At 36.6% G+C, this 20,632-nt stretch overlaps 1 protein-coding gene across 5 annotated transcripts in view; it reads left to right on the top strand.

The window, feature by feature from the left end:
- The window catches only part of GABRG2 (gamma-aminobutyric acid type A receptor subunit gamma2), a 102,671-nt gene that overhangs the window by 38,475 nt on the left and 43,564 nt on the right, over nt 1-20,632 (top strand). The gene's annotated exons all lie outside the window — the stretch shown is intronic.

Raw genomic sequence — 20,632 nt, 5'->3', positions numbered from 1 at the left:
GATGTGTATGGGACCTAATGTGGTCAGGACTTCAGATTTCTTAAGAGAAGCTAAATTTTTTTTTAAGATTTTATTTATTTATTTGAGAGAGAGAGAGAGCATGACAGGGGGGAGCGTCAGAGGGAAAAGTAGACTTCCTGCTGAGCAGGGAGCCCAATGCGATGTGGGACTTGATCCTGGGACTCCAGGATCATGACCTAAGCCAAAGGCAGTGGCTTAACCAGCTGAGCCATGCAGGTGCCCAAGAAGCTAAAAATCTTTATTTTTATATCAAATATAATGATTTTTAATGGTATTAATTGAATTGATTTAAAAACCCATGTGGTGTTATTTAAACATATTTCCAGACCTGATCTGTCTCATGGGTGGCTCGTATAAACCCTCTGCAAAACCCTCGAGCTATTCCTTTTAAAATTATGTGAATCTAATTATGTCCCTGTTTCAAATATAAACATCGTGTTCTCAGCTTAATATCAAGACATGTATTTTGATAATGTATTTCTGTGAGTTGAGCTGTTTTCTGTTGACTTATTTGCAGCATACCTGATTTTTTTTTCTTTCCTGAAATTCATAGGACCTATTTTTGTGTTGACTGATTTGGAATAGGGCCTTGGTCTACTATACATAGAGAAGAAAATCAAAAAATAGAAATTTAAGATTATATCTTCATAACCATTATCCTCCACATCAGAGCTATCTGGTCCTAACACTTGTTATCAACAGTGTTTGCAGATTTCTCAATTCTCTTAATTTGCAAAAAGAATATAAAAGAAGGTCAAAGAAATACTTGAGTATATTTTTGAAAAGTGGCCTTCTGTTCCCTTATTCGCTGCAAATCCTGAACATCAAGTACTAGAACAGTCTTTTATTTGGTCCCCAAAAAAGATTCAGGATTGCCTTAGAACTGGTTTTCCATCTGTGAAAAGAAGAACATGTGTAAAAATAATCTCTAAGTCTGCATGCTTCCAGAAAGAGAAATTGGGCATTAAACTGTGTTGTATATTCCTATTTCTGTAATTATTCCAGCACCCTAAAACAGAACCCAAAAATCAATGACTACCAGGTCTTTTTAGTCATTTGAGCCTAGAGGGGCAATAAAATCAAATGGCAGTGAGGGATGGGTTGGCTTTATATCACAGGGCTAGTATCATTCCCTCCCCAATCTAGAGTATTTACTGTCTATTAAGAGAGATTTCCAGAAGAAAATGATGTACTTACTTAAGGCATGGCAAGAAAAATTACCAAGGTGTCACAAAGTTATTAATCTTCCTGAGGAAATCAAAGCAAAACTTCATTGATATCAGATTTAATATTGAGGAGCATCATTTAATTGATTGCATCAACTCTTTGTGAATTTTAAATACGGTGGTTAGCCTCCCTGTTGGTCTTATCCACTTCTGGCTTTTGCTGGTTTGTATTTTAGGTGCAGTACCATTTCAATTGCATCTGTGAAGAGAAAGGACTGAACGGAAACTTAACACCAGTGCTAAGAGGCAGCCTGATTCTTGTGATAGTTGACTTTGTAATGACTGGAAGTTTCTGCACGAACATTTGTTCGATTTCTGATGCCATTTTACCTTCAAAGCAGAGCTCCATAACTAGTTACTACCTACTAGGAAGTTATTAAGAAAACTTTCTTGGGAAATTATTAGAAGATCAAATTTATACTCCTTTTAAGTCTTAACCTTCTTACAATGTGATTTTTCTCCTAGACTTACAGTAAATGTATATCCTTTTAAAAAGCCTTGGTCAATACTGAGTGAGAATATTGCCTAAAATCTGACCTAGCTTACTGCAGGGATTTCTAAACTTCATTCATTTAAGCCCACCTCTCATGACTTTGTTATATCCAAGTGGCGACTCTACTGCTGTTTCCTTATATTAGGACCATAACTGGAAAAGCAGAGGCATCTGACACGATAACAGTTGATACAAAAATATAATGAAAAGCAAACAAATGTTCTTAAATTTTAAGTGCATATATCTGTGCTCTGCAGATTAAGTATATTAGAAAAGAGAGAAAGAAAGGTATTAGAGAAATGGGAAAGTGCAGCTGGTACCAGAGCAAAACAATTCACTGATGTAAACAGAAGAGTAGAATGACCATTACAGGAAAGAATCTTCTCACCATGTAAATCAGTGCTACTTGACAATCTTTGCATCCACCACCTGAACCATCTTGTTTACCACCAGTCCTATCTGTGTCATGTTTGAGAAAAATATTGCCTTGGTGGTACACTGATAAGACTTGAAGAACACCTTTAGTTCATAGTCAATATATCAAAATGAATTCTGGATCCATGATTTCTCCTCCAAACCATCATGTCTTCATAATTGCTCTGCATCTGGGAAGAGCACCATCATTGTCCCAGTGAGCCAGGCGTGAACACTCAGAGTCGTCTCTACCTCCCACCTCTAATGAATCACAAAGGCACTTATGCCTCTGAAGCATCTTGTGTAACTGTCCTCTTTTCACTTGCCATCGCCACTGTCCTAGTTCAGGATTTTGTCTGTTCTCATCTGGACTGTGTTGGTAGCCTATTAAGGTTATGTCCCTGCTGTCAGTCTCTCCCTTCCACAGTCTGTCTTTTACATATTAATCATAAAGGCTAGCACTTACTGAGCACTAACTACACACACTGTAGCAAACCTTTATCTAAACAACCTACTTGAATTCTCATAACCGTGGTCCTATTTACTACACATCAATACCCAAGATGTAGTTGTGGATGAGGAAACAGACTTCTAGAGGCTCATTTACTGCAGGACTGTAAGTTCACATGGCTTGTTCCTAGACTCATGCTCTTAATTATTACGCTATTTTATTCCCACTGTGGCCCAGTGGGTCTTCTGGACACATGACTGTCACCATGTTTCAAGAATTTAGTAGGTCAGTTAGCACAAGCTACTGTTCCTAATATGCAAGCACCTGACCTCAGGAACTTTCCAGCTTTGTTTTCCATAATTTCCTATCTGATGACAGAACTAATCCATCTATGTTTTCTTGAATATAACAAGCCAATCCTATAAACAAACGGAATCTTAGTCTTTCTCTTTTGAATGGCTTCTCAACTCATCCTTACCTTCTTTATGTCTTTAAGGCTGAAAAGCACAGCACCTCTTCAATGAGGCCTTTACTTACCTTACCACCAAAACAATTTGGAGCAATTATTAAATTATGTGTCCTCTTGGAGTCAGACAGCTCAAGTTTGAATATTGGCTTGTATTATTATTTAATATATCTAAGCTCAATGTCACCAGTGTTGCAGGGTTGCTCTGAGGATTAAGTAAGATACTCCATTAAAAATGCTTAAAATTTTGCCTGGAACATAGAAAGGACTCTGTAATTGGAAGGCATTATTATTAATACTTATTATTATCATCATTATTTCATTAACTCTTCCTCGGAGCATTTTCACCCACCTTATAAAAACATAATTTCTGCCTTGTGTTGCTTAGGCATTTTTTATTTCTGCCCCCTCATTCCAATAAGTTACAAATTTCACAACAGAAGCCTTGTTTTAATCATATTTGTATCCATGATATTAGGATGGTGGCTTGCTTAGAGTTGTTGATTAGTAGCAATTGTAGAATTGATTGCTTGTGACAATTATTTGATAAAACTATAAAATTTCTCTCCATTTAATAAGCAATGCAGAATTCTATTATGTATATTCCCATTGCTCATTGTTTACTCCCAAGTAGAAGACTTTGCTCTTTCTGATCATGTTGCCATTGCCAGTTCACCAAATTATCTACATGATTTTTAGTATCAAGCAGAACTTTGTTCCTTCATGTTCTCATCCTGAAATGTGGGCTAGGAAAATGGGCAAATAAGTTTCGTAGGAGAACCTATGATCCAAATGCCATCATCCTGAATCAAAAAGAATATATCACATTCTTCCTCTGTCAGAATACCTTTAAAGCTTCCATATTTTCTTTAGGAGTGCAAACATCAGTGTTTCATGAAATATCCCCATAAGTTTTTGGTAAACCCATGAACATTAAATATTATTTACTTTCTTTTTGTCTTTAACTCACCTTTTAGGCTAGGATTCCATGTGCTAGTTATAGTTTCCTGATTTCTATTATAAGAAATACACAAATATTAAAATAAAAAGCCCACACACCACTAAATTTACCTTACTTTCCAATAGTACCAGGCAGACTGCAGTTTTAGAAATACTAGCTCTGTGGATAAAGTTCATGTTCATTGCTTGATTTCTAAAATATTTATAATCTACCCTACATCTTTAAACCTTGCCCACGGTTCTCCCATGGTACCCTTAACCGCCCTGGGGTTTTCTGGGTAGGTTGTACTTACTTCATGTCTTTGTATCCTATATTCCTTATTTGATACCAGGCTCAACTCCAACCTTCTCTACGTATATCAGTGTATATGTACTGGTCAAATAATTCTCCAAACAGAAAAAAGAAATAGATCCTACCTTCCAGACTGTGTTTTAATTTAGATGTCTTTGGCAAACCAGGGAGATGCTTTAAAACTTTACTCAGCATGGAGGTAAACTATTTTAAGGGAAAGAAAAAGAAAACAAACAAACAAACAAGTTAACAGTAATTTTTTTTTCACTGAAGTTGAAACAAAAAATATTAAGAAACCTAGGTGTGAGGAGAGAAATAAACAACTGCACATTCATCTCACAGTCTCCTGTGACTTTGGAGTCGAAGTAAGTTGTGAGTTCTTTTTCGTCAATAATAAACTTTCAAACTACTTGAAGCAATGCAATGTCTTAAATCAGCAGAAGACTTCACAATAATTGATTTTTATTTTATTTTTAAGCTTCAATTTAGAAAAAAAATTAAGTTTGGTTTTGAGAGAAGAAAATGTATGAATAACATAAAGAGAGCTGTGCCAGGAGTAGCCATGGGGAAGTCATTTGCCTTCTCTGGGATGAAAGTTCCTTGTTTATAAAATGAATGCTCTTGACTAGATGCTTCTTTGAAGTCCTTAGATCTACCTAGAACCTCTGGTGTAACCACAGTTACACTATGGATGTCCTAATGTAGGAGCAACTTTCTTTATAAATTAATGTTTTCCTTCATCAAGTTTTCAGTATGTTTTCAAAGCAAGTCAAATGCAAAAACAAACTCCTTTAGATTTTTAATTTAAAAGGAATGACAGTCCCACCCATATATTTGTTTTTAGTGACATATGATGTTATATATAATGTTAACCCAAGATTCTATGTGTTACTTTCTTTCAGTTGTGATACTGGAATATTTATATATTTCATTTAAAAATTCCACATCAGTTTTTTAAATTCCAAGGTTGCTCTGACATTACCTAGTGGAGAGATAGGGCTTGAGAGACACAGAGAGGTTGCATAGAGAAGTCGTATGAAATCTAAGGAAAATTGTTTGGCTTCAAGGTGACATGCTTTGTTTCTGCTTATATTCCATTGGCAAGAATGTTGTATGTTCCCGTGGAGATAAAATGAGGCTGGAAAATGTAGCTCAGTTGTGTGCTAGGAAGGGACAGTGGGTTTTATGGCTTTCTAGGGTGGTGCAACATGCATGATCTCATTTTATTTTTCACAATAAGTCTCTGAGAAATACATTCTTTTGCTATTTGACAGATGAAGCAACTTAAGTTTAGAGGGGCTAAGTAATTTGTTCAAGGATAGTCAATAAAGTTGGGTTATTTATTCAGATACCAAAATTTTGTTTAAAGATTTATTGATATATTTGACAGAGAGAGACACAGTGAGAGAGGGAACACAAGCAGGGGGAGTGGGAGAGGGAGAAGCAGGCTTCCCGCCGAGCAGGGAGCCCGATGCGGGGCTCGATCACACCACCCTGAGATCATGACCTGAGCCGAAGGCAAATGCTTAACAACTGAGCCACTCAGGCACCCCCAGATACCAAATTGCTTCTCATAAACATATTAGGTAAAGAAATAAAACAAAAAGTTAATTCTTAAGCTTGATAATAGGTAATATTACACAATGCAATGAAGTAGTGTCACTTAATATAACCCTATACATGCATCAACAAAATGTTAGCCTGTAGGAAGAGCAATTATATTTATATATAACAATAACAAGTGAGAATTTATCAGTGATATCCCTTTCCTTTTTTTTTAAGATTTTTATTTATTTATTTGACAGAGACACAGCGAGAGAGGAAACACGAGCAGGGGGAGTGGGAGAGGGAGAAGCAGGCTTCCCGCTGAGCAGGGAGCCCAACGTGGGGCTCGATCCCAGGACCCTGGGATCATGACCTGAGCCAAAGGCAGACACTTAACAACTGAGCCACCCAGGCGCCCCTCCATTTCCTTTACCAAAAACATAGTTATTGCCTATGAGATAATACTATTCACTTGCTAAGTGGACCTATCCGTCACCATCCAAATATGGCCTTAATTAAAAAACTGTCAGATCCAGTTCATGTGTATAAATTTGTTCCTCACACAAAACTCTCATCAGAAAGAAAACCTAATAAAAGGTTTGTATGACTGTTTACAGTAATTTTGGAGATTAATACCTTATTTTGACGGTCTATCAAAACAAACCAGGTCAAGATGTTAATTTTTATCCAAGTCTTTGGTGTTTCCTAATTCAATTGAAAATCCTATTTTGCTATATTTAAAAGACACATTCATCCATGTGGCTGATATGACTAATGGAGCCCTCCTGTCGAGCTGCTGCCCCAAATAAATGTAAAACATTAAATAATTTTTAAAAATATAAAAATGTGAGATAATAGAGACTGAATCGACAGACATCATGCTCTACACACAAACTCATTGACAGTTCCTTTCACTCTGTTTGATGCAATTGAATAATTTCTTCACCTTATTTTTGCATTTGCAGAAAATAATGCTATTCGGTGTGGCAGATATGCAAATTTAAGCTTGTCAGGGAATGAAAAGGGAAGCAAACAGCAATGAGAAGTATTTTTTTTAATTAACTTTTTTTTTTTTCAAAAGCAAGTTATTATGAAGGTCACAGCACATTGCAGTGCATAACAGTCCAGAAAAGAAATTTGCTGGGCATACAAGCTGGGGAGAATTTGTTTACCATTCTCACCTGTATCTCATATAATCTAACTCATTTAGAAAAAAGCAAGAACAGCTAGTGTTACTAATCCATTCCTGAAGGGCAGAAAAGCCCAAGGAAACGAGAATTGACAAATATGTTAAACATGACTTAATTAGTTTTTGTTTACTTTTTATATGGATATCTCCATAACTGCTGTTTAAGAAATTGACAGTGCTTCTCATTAGCATATGAGTCACATCGTACATGTTTAATTTTTCATATTTGTCTTCCAATTTGTCTACCCCTGAATTAACTTCCCCTTGCTGCATTATCTCTCAGAATAATGACAAAAAGAAATACTAAAAAATAGCATTTTCTTAAAATTACAGTTCTCCCATCACAAACCTAATTGTGTTGTCTGTAATGCTTCTCTGTCAGCTCTGTAAGAACACTGAAGTACAATAAATAAGTGACATTGCTGAGAAGATGAAAGCTTCAGCTGGGACAACTAAGTTTACTGGAATAGTTTCCAAACATGATTTCTGGTATGCTTACGTTCACATGACTTACAGCACCGGACACCTTGATTTTGATCGCTAAGTAGTGAAGAGCTATGTAACATAAAAGACAATGTGTAATTCATGAGCTGTGTAATAGCTCTTTGTTAAAGAGACAATGTAATCATGAATATGAATTATAACCACCTAATGATTACACTTTCTGAGCTGGTGATTTCTTGTTACCAGTCTCCGTGACTGAGAGTGAAAATAGATTGATAGAAAAATAAAATTTTAGGGCTAACTCTTGAAGATCAAGCCCAATTTTAATTTTACTTATAGGGAATTACTCTGAAGAGGTAAAATCAGTGGTTGTAACTGGGGAGCCAGTTGTCTAACCTCAGCGTAGAGCATGGGTCATTAGACATGGATGAGTTTAATTTTATTTTAGTCAACATTGTACAATTGAAAATTTCCATATGAAAATCTTAAACATCTTTACATCTTAAACATCTGGGTCTTCATTCGTATTTGAAAATGATTGGGTAGAACTGAATTATGACATTTCTGAATAGGTGAGGCACATAATCTCCAATTTACCAAAGTTCCTACCACTTCCTGATGTATTTTGGGGGTTGTATGTTTTTCTTTGTGAATTACTGTTTCCTTATTTTTGAAAAACTAAGTGTATCTATATCTTTGAGGAAAATTGGGGAAAATTAATCCCCAAATGAGAGCACATATGTATGTGTGGAAATGAATACATTTATTTTTTTTTTTTTACTTTTTTATAGGCAAAAAGAAATATGTGAAAACTATTGCTCAACTAAGGTTTGCTTGAAAATAGTGAGTTGCAGGGAAGTGCCAGAACCTGGCCAACCTACGTTTCACTTGCTTTTTTTACATTCTACAGCTGGGTTTATTTGTCATAAATATCTAACATATGCAGGGCCAATCGATTTTAAGTTTACTCAGTTTATCTCTATGATCCACTTTCATGGAAGATGGATTTTCAATAAACATAAAATGGTGAAGTTATATATGCAGACATCTGTGCATCTAGTCTTGTTTGTATTTGTCCTTTTTAGCTCACATCTAAGCAGTCAAAAGCTTTGTTGCAATTTTCCTGCACATTACCGATTAGTAGTCTTGCATAGCCAATTGACACTTTTTCCTGTTGTACTTTTCTGAAGATTGATATAATTATTGCTCTGCAATAAAGCTCTGTCTTTATTTTCTTTGCTGAGGTGAGACAGCTGGATATAGAGCAAAAACTGACTGCTACTTAAGAGTTGCCTTTGTGGTGATGCTACCATATAGTTGAATGACCTTGAGCAAGTCATATTTTGATTTGACCCTTGATTTCTTTGTCTCAAAAAAAAAAATCAGACTAGATTGAATTTGAAGCTCCTTTCACCTCTAAAATGCTGTGTTATATTTCCTGATACCTGGCAGCTTTGTTATAAAGCAAACTTCTGGTGGGCAGTTAGGTTTTCTATGTCCCCACAGGTTCCTAACAGAAACTTCCTCATGTGTTCTTATTCTATAAAATTTAGAAATTAACAGATCGATTTTATCTGTCGTGTATAGAGAACTTCGGTGGTGACTGTGGGGGCAAGAGGCCCAGAGTGTTGCCATAGAGATGGTTGGTTAATTAGTTAAGGTCTGAAAAAATGAATTTGGCATGGGAAAAATAGGCCCTTGGTGGGTGTGAGGAATGAGGGTGGATGCTAACTGCATTTATACTGAATGAGAAATTAGGAGAGGGCAAAGATAGGACAGTGGCTTTGACATGGCTTTCAGAGAGGAGGAAGAACAGACACTTTGTATCCTCAAATAGAAAGAACACTTGTAATCAAGGGTGCATAGTATGACCTCAATTTATTTTATTTTTAATAGCTTAATTATATAAATTTGGCTGATGGATAGTCTTGAGAACTGGCAGTCCATTAAAATAGTACTGATCTACCACCTCTACAATAATAATGTGATGTACTAGCATTTGTAAGCTCTTTATATATGAATCATCTCATTCACTTTTCACAGTATTTCTATAGTGCGATATTCATTTTCCAGGTAAGATGATGTACAACCAGTCTTGTAGAAAAGTATCTAGAGAGGGTAAAGGCCTTGTCCAAGATCACAGAGTAAGTCACTAAACAGGCACTCATGGGTCCTGACACGCTCATTTTCTAATACAGTGGTGACTCAAATATCAGGGCTGTTTCTAAATTTGTGTTTGCAGAAAGATTTGCTCCTGGCCATATTTCTTTATCTACTATGTAATTTGTTTTCTCTTTATTGTGATGGCATCTGTCCACCTTGCTGTCTAGCTATCTCTCCAGCTATCTTCTGTCTATCTAAAGCTAGTTGCATACTGGTACGGCAGAATATGACCTTATTAGTCAGTTTAAGCTAGGCTATGCTATGGTAGCAAAGAGCCCTTAAGTATCAGTGACTTAAAACTCAATAAAAATTATATTACATTCCATGTCATGCTATTCTCATGGCTGAGGGAGAAATAGTAGAAGAATAAAATGATCCTTAAAGTTTCTGCTTTGATAGGCATAAGTCATTTGGCTCACATTCCTTTTGCCAAAGCAAAGTCACATAGAGAAGCCTGTTGCCCATGGGGTGGGATGCATGCTTCTCTTACCAAGGGCCACTGGGAAAGGCCTCTGTAGGGATGGACTTGGTAGGAAAAGATACAATATTTGGAACTGCAAAATCATAATCAAAATTTACCATTATTATAATCCTTTATGGTGTACATGGCCCATCTACCTGGCCAAGTAAAGAGGTATAGCTTGAGATAACAGGTCAGGAAAAAAACACCACTAGCAAGGGAAAGGAATGACTTACTCTCAAAGAAAACAGAAACCAGTCATTATAATGTCTCTGACTCTGAGATTTATTCTCTTCAAAAGAGACTGTTTTGGGTCAAGCTGCTTCTTTGTCAATGACCTATAGCCATGATTTCCTATTTATGTAAAATTGGCTTCAGAACAGCAGATGAAAAGACAGAATATTAACATGAAAATGATTGTAGGGTGATAGGAACTGTCACATTTTATAAACATGGGCAAGATTTTCCCTGATATACTTCTGGGACAGCTTTATTAATTACATTGAAAAACAAGTCTGTAAATATCGGTCCCGTACTAAATTAAATTTTACAGATATTAGGTAGTGTAACTTCTAAGAAACAATAAACCAACATCATCCTCTTGTCACTAGGAGGAAGTAATTGAACATGATTTAATAAAGAAAGGCCACAAAATAATGAAAAGGTTAGACTGTCTTGATTGCTGTTACTTTTTCATGAGGAAAAAAAAAATGTCTCTAATAGTCTTGTGTAAGAAAAGAGTATAAATAGATTAGTTTCAAGTAAAATTTAAATCCTTTCTTTTATTTAATCTTAATAATTAGCTATAATTTTAACCCTTTCCTCTATGAAACATTCTTAAAATTAATTCTGTCCCTCTGTTTTATAGGTGAAGTACGTGAAAGTATACTGCTACCAATGATTTCAAACATTTTTGCATGGCTAGTTATTAATAGAATTAGAACTAATCAACAGGCATCTGTGTCTCCAATCTCCCACTCCCTTCTGGCCACTTGCCTAAGATTAAGCTAATATAAAAAGGAATTTTCATTTCATTGGCCGATGCTAATAAGTTAGTAGTAGGAGATATTTTGGTCTTAAAGATCTGCTACGATTAACCTATACACAGATAAATGGTGTTGATAATGATGAGTTGATGGTGGTGGTGGTGGTGCTGATGGTGGTGAGGATGAAGATGAAGATGAGATGCTAAAGTCAGCTTTTCTTGGACATTTTATGTATGTCAGCCACAGTGCTAAGTGTTTTACAAGGTTTATTTATATAAACCTGCAACAACTTTAAAAAGTAGATAGTATTTTTAATTCCATGATCATATAGCTGGTAAGGGGCAGAGCCAGGATTTGAACCTGTGCTCTGAGACTGAGGCATAGCATTTTTGTTGAGTCTCATTTGTAGGAAATAATGATTTTCTTTTCATTAAGGAAAAAAGCTATTCACATGAACAGATTGTGTGTGTGTGTGTGTGTGTGTGTTACACAATAAAGAACACCTGTTTTCAAGAGACCTCATGCCACTGGGAAACCATAACAATCTAATGCGTTGTGTTGTTCAAGTCAATGGCAAAATTTAGAGTGCTGATAACTAGACATATCAAGTTAGAGTCAGTTTTCTTTTACAAAGATGAGAATGAGGAAGTACAGAAGCATCTTGAACAAGGCTAGTTAAAATGCTTTCTATTACTAGAAGAATTATCTATGACTCAAAATAAAATTATGGATAAAAATTACATGTGTAGTATATTAGTAAGACAGGACTTTTAGTAAAATTTGAAAGGAAAGAATACTTGGCTAGGGGTGAGATGAGCTGGCCTTAAGTCCTAGCTGACCTTATTAATAGATGTATACATCTGGGCAAATCATTTAACTCTCAGACCTCACTTTATCTGTAAAATAGAAGAATTACAATTTCCCTACCACAGTTGCTATGAGTATCTGAAAATGCTTAGGAAATTGTGAAAAGCTTTGGAAATAGATGACAATGTGATCATAATATAATTGTATTTTCCCTTCTTTCTCGTTCTTTTCCCTAACCCGTGAAATTAAAATACACGCACACATGCATGTGTGTGAAGATTTCAGGCATATTTAATGACTCTGAGAAAGGAAAAGTGATTTATAATTAATTGAAAGTTCATAGAAGATAGTAATTGATGGAGTGATTCACTTCTGCTTGCTTTGTAACCTTACATTTAGACTAAAAAAGGAGAAGAAAGCTGAAATTTGTCCAAAAAGGGCAGATGTGTGCGTGGGAATACTCTTTTTTTTTAAATTTTTTTAAATTTTATTTATTTTTGAGAGAGAATGACAGAGAGAGAGAGAGAGAATGAGAGGGGGAAGGGTCAGAGGGAGAAGCAGACTCCCCGCTGAGCAGGGAGCCCAACTTGGGACTAGATCCCAGGACTCCAGGATCATGACCTGAGCCGAAGGCAGTCGCTTAACCAACTGAGCCACCCAGGTGCCTGGGAATACTCTTTAAATAGCTGTCCCATAAAGTGACTTTGGAAGGATTTGGGAAAGGGATATTAAGTTGACTTGTTTATTGACCATGACCAGCTTGGGCGCTCTCTCTCTCTCTCTCTCTCTCTCTCTCTCTCTCTCTCTCTCTCTCACACACACACACACACACACACACACACACATTTGCTAGATGTGTTGGAGCAGTTCATTATTTTTCCATTCCACACTACTAAGGATACTCAATGCTGCGGTTATGTAATAAAGTCAAAAACCTGCAAGTCAAAGAGACTTCAGACTTGACTAGTCAAGGGCCCTTATTTCCCAGATTAAAAATATAATAATAAAGCCCAGGGAAGTGAAATGGCTAGTGAAAGCTCTCCTAACTAGTTTCACAGGAAATGAAGCATCTAATAATGAGTTTCCAGATTTCATTGCAGCAGACCTCTCTCAAGTCTCTGTAAAGTTCTATAACTCAAAAGTTTACAGACAGGTCCTTTCCCTTGCATCAGATATTGAGGTAAAATAAAATGAAGAAAAATAAAAAATGAAGAGGGAGAGAATGACTGAGTTGACCAGATGAGTGATTTCTACTTCTATATGGGCTAGAAGATGTTGCAGTCAGTGCTGAGGAATAAGTCACATGTGGCTTAGCATTGCTGATAGTGGTTATAACTGTACATTCTTAGTTGGAATATCATGGAGTGGGGACAGAAAAATTGGAATAAGAATCTTAAAACCCAGGTTCCACTCGCAGGCTTGCCTCTAACTTGCTGCATTCCCGTGATCAAATCCTTTTATCCCTTTTTGCCCTAGTTTCTGTCAGTAAGGTGTGCATGGCTTTATCAGGAGTCCTTTCTCAGAGAGGTATGGGGAGAATCAAAGGAGATAATGGACGGGGAAATGCTTTGTAACATGTTGGGAGTGCAGCACATATCCAAAGCATCATCGTCATTACTTTAACAATTACCTCTAAGGCTCCCTCTAGATCTGAAGTTCCAAAGTCATGGCTTGAAGGTAAGGCTTAAAGGTGTATAAATCTCTGTGCCAGTAAGGAACCCAAAACATTAAAAAAAAAAAAAAAAAATGAATCATTGATCTCAGCTCCAGATGGAGCAAGGCTGGGAGTGTGACTCAAGTTCCTGCTTCTCACTTCTGGGTCCCTGTGATCAGATTTTGTCATCAGGACTTAATGAGGATGACAAGCTGATCAAAATTCAGGGTATTATTAAAGGCAAAATTCTTTTCTTTCTTTCTTTTTTTTTTTTTTTTTGACTACGCTAGGGGGAACCTGCTATTAAGAGATCAAGGCTAAATGCAGAAATGAAAGGGTAATGAAAGTTATACTCAGTGGAAGACACAGGAAAAATGGAATTTAGATGTTTCCTAGGATTAATGTATTTTCACCTAAAGTCAATAAGAGACCTGCCGCATTTGACAATCTTGGAGTTGCTGGGGGTTTGCGAGATGGCCAAGCAGGCTAAGTTCAGTGTTTTCACTTTTCTGGGGATCAAAAGTAAAACTTTTAGATGGGGAATGTAGGACGGTAAACATTTTTGAAATTAAACTTCATGTAGAAATTTAGAAACATTTCAAAAGAATTACTTTTTCCTTTCAAAACATTCAATGCAGTCTCTTTTTTTTAAGATTTTATTTATTTTTTTGACAGACACAGTGAGAGAGGGGGAGTGGGAGAGGGAGAACAGGCTTCCCACGGAGCAGGGAGCCCCATGTGGGCTTGATGCGATGTGGGGCTAGATCCCAGGACCCTGGGATCATGACCTGAGCCGGAGGCAAAGATGCTTAGTGACTGAGCCACCAAGGTGCCCTATCAATATGGTCTCTTGACTCTAAGTGTGGATGCAAGAAAAATGACAAAATTCAGCTTTAGTGCTAGTCTCCATTCTGTTTGGGACTAAGAAAGACAGAAGCTTATTTCTTCTTAAAGACTGGTATCCTCATTGAACATTTCTCTTGGGATAATTGCTGTGTATTTTAAGACATCACAGTTATCCAGTGTGATAATTAATAACATGACTTATTTATTGAAAACATACTACATCCAACAAACTGCCCATGGCAATTTCTATGACATTTCTCTTTTAATTGCCATAAAAGCCTCCAAGTAGATATGATTACTACCCTGCTTTCAGAGATAAGAAAACTTAACTCAGGGAAGTTAGGTAACTAGTCCAAGCCCTCAGCCAGTAAGAGAAATAGGGGATTTGAAATCAGATTGAAAAGGCCACATATCCCAGGTTCTTAAACAATCTGCTCTGTAGAATTACCTAGAATACTTTTAGGGAGGGGTAGGAGATAGAGAGAAAAAGGAAAGCTAATTCTGTAGTTGAAATTTACTTTAGAAATCAATGTAAACTGAGACCAGCATGCCTCGGGGGCACTTGCCAAAAAATGCTAGTAGATTTTGCCAAAGGCAAGTTCAACAGTGCTGCTTTAGCTTCTCAGTAGCATACCTCACCCTGTGCTAACTGATGAAAAGAAAAAATGTTAAAGGTCACCTGCCAGGCCCCTGAATGTATCAACTTCCTTTTTTCTTCAAGGCTCTTTACTAGTGAATTTCACCAACACTAGGAATAGTCAGAAACTCAATATAGATGGATTCATGCAAATTAGTGGGTAAACCCACTCAAAACATATTGCCTAGAAAGATGGTTTCTTTACTGTTTCGTGTTGTTTTGAATTGGCCCAGGATATTCAATCCTTTATAGAAACTGTACTTCATTTTTGGGGGAAAAGTTTAAAAAAAAAAAAATCTAAAAAGACTTTTTTTTTTTTTTTTTGCTATTGAAATAATTGATTCCTAGTACCAGTGTTATTTAACTCTCTCAATTACTGAATGCAGTGGATATATTAATACAGCCATTTTATGAATGGAAAAATTGAGGCTCAGAAAGGTTAAGTAACTTACAAAGGTCTCACAGCTAGTGAGTGGAAGAGCTGGGAGTCAGACTCAGTTGAGACCGCACAGTCTACCCGTGTGCATCATCTGTGTGATGCTGTTAACCTCCACCAAGAGGTAGCTCCTTTTCAGTTCTGGTTAGTTCCTCTCTTTGAGGTCAGCTAAGTTCTGTGTGTTGGTTATATATTCAGGACCTCCTGTGCTCTAAGCACCATTAATATGGTTCAAGATGATAAATTAGGCATGGTCCTTGCCCTTTAGCAGCCCACAGTCCAATGGCTTGACAATGAGCTGGATCTAACTGAATTTTAAGTAATTTTTACATGAACCTCTATGTGACATGACTGAACTATCACACACAACAATCCATACTTTTTACTACATCAGAGCACATTGATGCTTACATGCCTCAATAGCATGTCATCCTTAGTTTCCCACCCACACCAAATGAAGAAACCATTATCCTAAAAATATCTCAAATTCTTAAAATACCTTAGTATGTGTTTGGAATATAATTTGAAAGTACCAGTACAGTCATTATCTCGTTTAAAAGCTATTGTAATTCTTAATTGTGAGTGCTCCAGGGGCTTAAATTAGTGAGGTTCCTATCTCCACTCACCCCTCCTTCTGGCGGTCGGGGATGCTTGCCCCCATGCCTACGATGCGCAGTGCCTCCCAAACAGAGGCTGGTGGGAAAGAGGTGTATGCAGAGGGTAACTGCCAGCACAGCACGCTGAGAACTGGAGTTTTCTTGGGGAGCCATTGCTAACACATCAGCCAGTGTGGTATTTCAGTAGCTATGCTGGCTTAATGCTGAGTGAAATGCTGTATGGTTTCTATCTGCCTTTCCTTGTCTTTTACATTAAATTTTTGGCCCATGTGAGTACCAGTCATGAACTTGGCAACCATAAAAATCTGATCTGTCTGCAGCTCCAGATATGATAGTCCTTTGATGTTGTATCTAAACTTTCAGCTCGCATTTAGTCCCTCAGGATTCCTTTTTTGTGGCTGAGGAGAATATAATAAATAGATCATAGCAAGAAGAGTATCAAGATCTCTTTGAGACCCATAGCCCTAGAATTGCAATTCCATGTCTAAATGTGACATTATATCTACTAGAATTCTCTGTATAGTGGTGATATGTATTAGGAAGTTGCAGTCAGAGCTCCAGACTGTAGCTTTCACTTGAATAATGCATCTTTCTAGTGCATTACTAGTGCGTTCACTTGGGTGAATTCTGGAAGAGGAGTCAGATAACCTGAGCTCTGGCACCATCTCTGCAGGCTGCACGGACTTGGGCAAGTTTCCTAGCCTATCTGAGCCACAGTCTCCATGCCTATAAATAAGGACTAAAATATTCTATTTAGTCAACCATACAGAATCTCTCTAATAAGTAAATGAGATTAAAGTATACAAAAGTGGCTTTGTAATTCAAAGCACTATATACTTCTATAGGATCATTTGTACAGTATGATACAAGTTCAGTTACTTTGTCCATTATTCATTTGGTATTTCCTGAGCACATATGGTAAACAAAACATTTTATTGAGGGATATTAGGTTCAAAATTACGTGAGACCATAATCTCACTGTCAAGAAGCTGAAAATTTAATTATGTTCGTTATTCTAATAATTATAAAACTATAGAGGAACTGTTTACTCTCCTTGTTTAAATCACTTCAAACTAGTCTGCAGAGCTACTTTTTTCCATTCTCTCTGTTGTCCTTGGCAATCTGAACACTTGAAGCTCATGGGTTGCTCTATTACATGTCCATATAATTCTGCCGAATTTAATACTTAGCCAGAGTTGTGTTTCTGCCCAAATATGTTAATGAATGTCAAACTATTTTCATGATATATTAGACATTACATGAAGTCATATATTTAGGTGTGAGCTAATTGTGAATGATTATAAAAATGAGATATTAAAACAAATTTTACACTTCAAATTTTTAAGGTAGATGAATTTAGTTTTATGGTCTATAAATTTAAGGTTTATTTATGTGTGAAGCGACACATTGATAAACATTTGGCAGAATCTTGTTCAAAGAAAAAGAGTTTTAGGTCTATTTTTTTTAAGTGGTGGATAAAGTGTACTTTTGTAGATTTTTAGGTTAAAATGCATTTTAAGACAGCCTACCACAAGGTTTTTATATTTGGTGAGAGGGCTTCTCCTTTATAAGAGTGAATACAGGGGTGCCTGGGTGGCTCAGTTGGTTAAGCATCTGCCTTCGGCGCAGGCCATGATCCTGGCGTCCTGGGATCAACCCCTCTCCTTCTGCCCCTCCCCCTGCTCATGCTCTCTCTCTCTCTTGCTCTGCACTCTCTCTCTCTCTCTGAAATAAATAAATCTTAAAGAAGAGTGAATGCAGATAAAAATGTCATGAAAGTCCAACTTCACTGTCATTTCCTTAACAACTAGTACAGGGCCTGACACAGAGTAGACACTCCATAAATATCTGTTGTACAATTGAAGGAAGACAGAAGAAAGAATCATGGAGACAGAGCTCTTGAACTGAAACTTGAAAACAGGGAGAAATTAGGTTTGACAAAGATGTGGACAGAACAGAAAGCATATGAATGTATCTTCTTGAGAGCAAAGGATTGTGGTTTAATGTAATTTAAGATTTGTAGGCACATTTTAGAAAATGATTCAGAATTCTGGGTTTGTACTCAGAATTATTGGCCTTCAACAGAGATTGAGAGTATGACATCAGGAAAATTAATTCCTGTTTTTGCTGAAAGATCTTAGTTTAGCATTTGAATGTCTATGCTTGTAAAATGTGGAAGAGTTAGATATCAAAGGGTCATATAGAAACATGCATGCTTGCGTGGATAAATTAATGTTCTCACTAACTTTGCAATATCTTAGTGTTACTGAAGGCAAAAGTCAGATTTTAAAGAGTTTTAAAATTATGTAAAGAAGTATAATAGAATTTGTGGAGTTGAATGGGTTGAGTTTAATATACATCTTTCCTTATTCCACTAGATTAGAGCTTGAAATATTCTGCTAACTTTATAAGGAACATACAGACACAATCACACTGATGCATATGCTTATTTTAAAATCTGACAAAGTATGTACTTACATATTTTGAAGTAATTTGAATAATTCAGAGTTAAGAGAAAGCTGTGTTGGTTAAAATTAAGGGAGAATTTGAATATTTAAGTGTAATTCATAGACCCTATATCCTAATAACTATGAGTTAGACCTCTACTACAATGCTGTGCCCCTAATCAAGTCAAACCAAACCCAAACTAAACTAACTGGACAACTCTTCTATAAAGTGGAGTTAATATTGTCTACATCACATGATTATTATAAGATGCAAAGAGCTACACTATAGGAAATGGGCCTTGCCCCATAACAGACCAAGTGAATGATGAGGAAGTATCCATTTTTTCCACTCTCCTTCCATGACAGTTCTATTCCCCTTCTTCAAATACTGAACCCCTTTCTCTATGGCCAAACCACAACGACCTTCAAACTCAAGATCTAGTGATTCTCTGTGCATGATGTTTTCTCTGATTATTGCTGCACATATTGCCATCTTCAATAATTTTATTGTACTTAACAGTTCACCACCATGCAGCTAAGCATTTTGTGTTTAATTATTACAATACATTTCCTGGCTCTCCAAAAGGATTGTAAATCCATAGAAAATACAGATGTATTAAATGACCTCCCCTTGTGGCACAATTTTCAGTGGATATTTGGGGAATGTCTAAAGCCTAGTTGGATACTGTTTCCATTCAAGAATGAGCAATCCATATTTCCAACTTATGTAATGATACTTATGTCCACTTTGTCTCAGTGTAGTCTAAGTAAAATTTACTTTTATAATCAACATATGTGTCATACAGGATTATTTAAGTCATGAGTATCAAATACAGTAACTTAAAAAAATGTTTGCCAGAGATCTGGGTTATTTTCATGTCTTCCATCTTCTATCCATGGTGTTGGCTTCATCCTCAGACTTAACGTAGTGCCACCATGGAGATCTGACTCCTCACTTTGTAGTAGTACATGGCTGCAGTAAGACCAGACTTCCTATTTTTCCACTACTGTCAACGACAGAATCTCTCCTTGGAATTTCTGATATTTCTCTTCTATTAACTTTAAATTTGGTCAGGTTCACATCCCTGAACCAATTGCTCTAGCCATGAGGATAGGATCATCACATTAATCCCCACCTTAGGATCTGGAATGGGATGAGTACCACCCAAATTCAGAGGCTGAGAAAGAAGAGTAAATTCCCAAAGGGAAAGTAAGGTACTTTGGTCAAAGAAGAAGGGAGGGAGGAGACAGTAAGTAAAAGACCAGTAAACATCCATTACAATGATGCTCTTTTTCTTAAACCCAGAGTATATTAAAATCCCAGTAATAAGAAAAACAGGTGGGGGCGCCTGGGTGGCTCAGTCGTTAAGTGTCTGCCTTCGGCTCAGGTCATGATTCCAGGGTCCTGGGATCGAGCCCCTCATCGGGTTCCCTGCTCGGCGGGAAGCCTGCTTTTCCCTCTCCCACTCCCCCTGCTTGTGTTCCCTCTTCTCGCTGTGCCTCTCTCTGTCAAATAAATAAATAAAATCTTTAAAAAAAAAGTAGGTGAAAAGAAAAATCAGTTTAAAAATGTGTTAACATCAAATTTACTACTTCTCATTTAATGTTAAACCTAGAGGTTAAGAACAATCTTTGGTATCAGAGCTTAAACAGAATGTATTTTCTTGTATTCCTTCAAAAATGCATTGTTGGTGAAGTGGTCCAAGGTAGGAAAGACTGGTATTGTCAGTAGCAAAATTATTACACAGCATTATTAATGTTTACTTTGATCATTGTCTAAACTAGGAATGAAAACTGAAGCCAATAATATCTTAGATATAAAGCAATAAAGCTGGGTAAGAGCAGATTCTGAGTGCTGTATCAATCCAGAGAGGTTAGATTATATTGCAGTAGCAATCAATGGCCATGTCTAACTTCAAAGGGAGTGAATAAATGGTTTTCTACCCTGGTCCAGAAAAAAAGAAAAAAATGGGAATATTTGTAAACTGCATAAAAACTATGCAGACACATAACAGACACTTAGTAAATCATTTTAGGAATTAATGAACAAGGATTTCAAAATTGTATTTATATAGCCA

The sequence above is a fragment of the Eumetopias jubatus genome, unplaced genomic scaffold, assembly GCF_037043125.1.
Source record: "Eumetopias jubatus isolate StellerSeaLion01/CBP00866 unplaced genomic scaffold, mEumJub1_p1.0 scaffold_5, whole genome shotgun sequence".
Lineage (NCBI taxonomy): Eukaryota > Metazoa > Chordata > Mammalia > Carnivora > Otariidae > Eumetopias > Eumetopias jubatus.
This window is presented reverse-complemented; position numbering and strand designations above follow the sequence as displayed.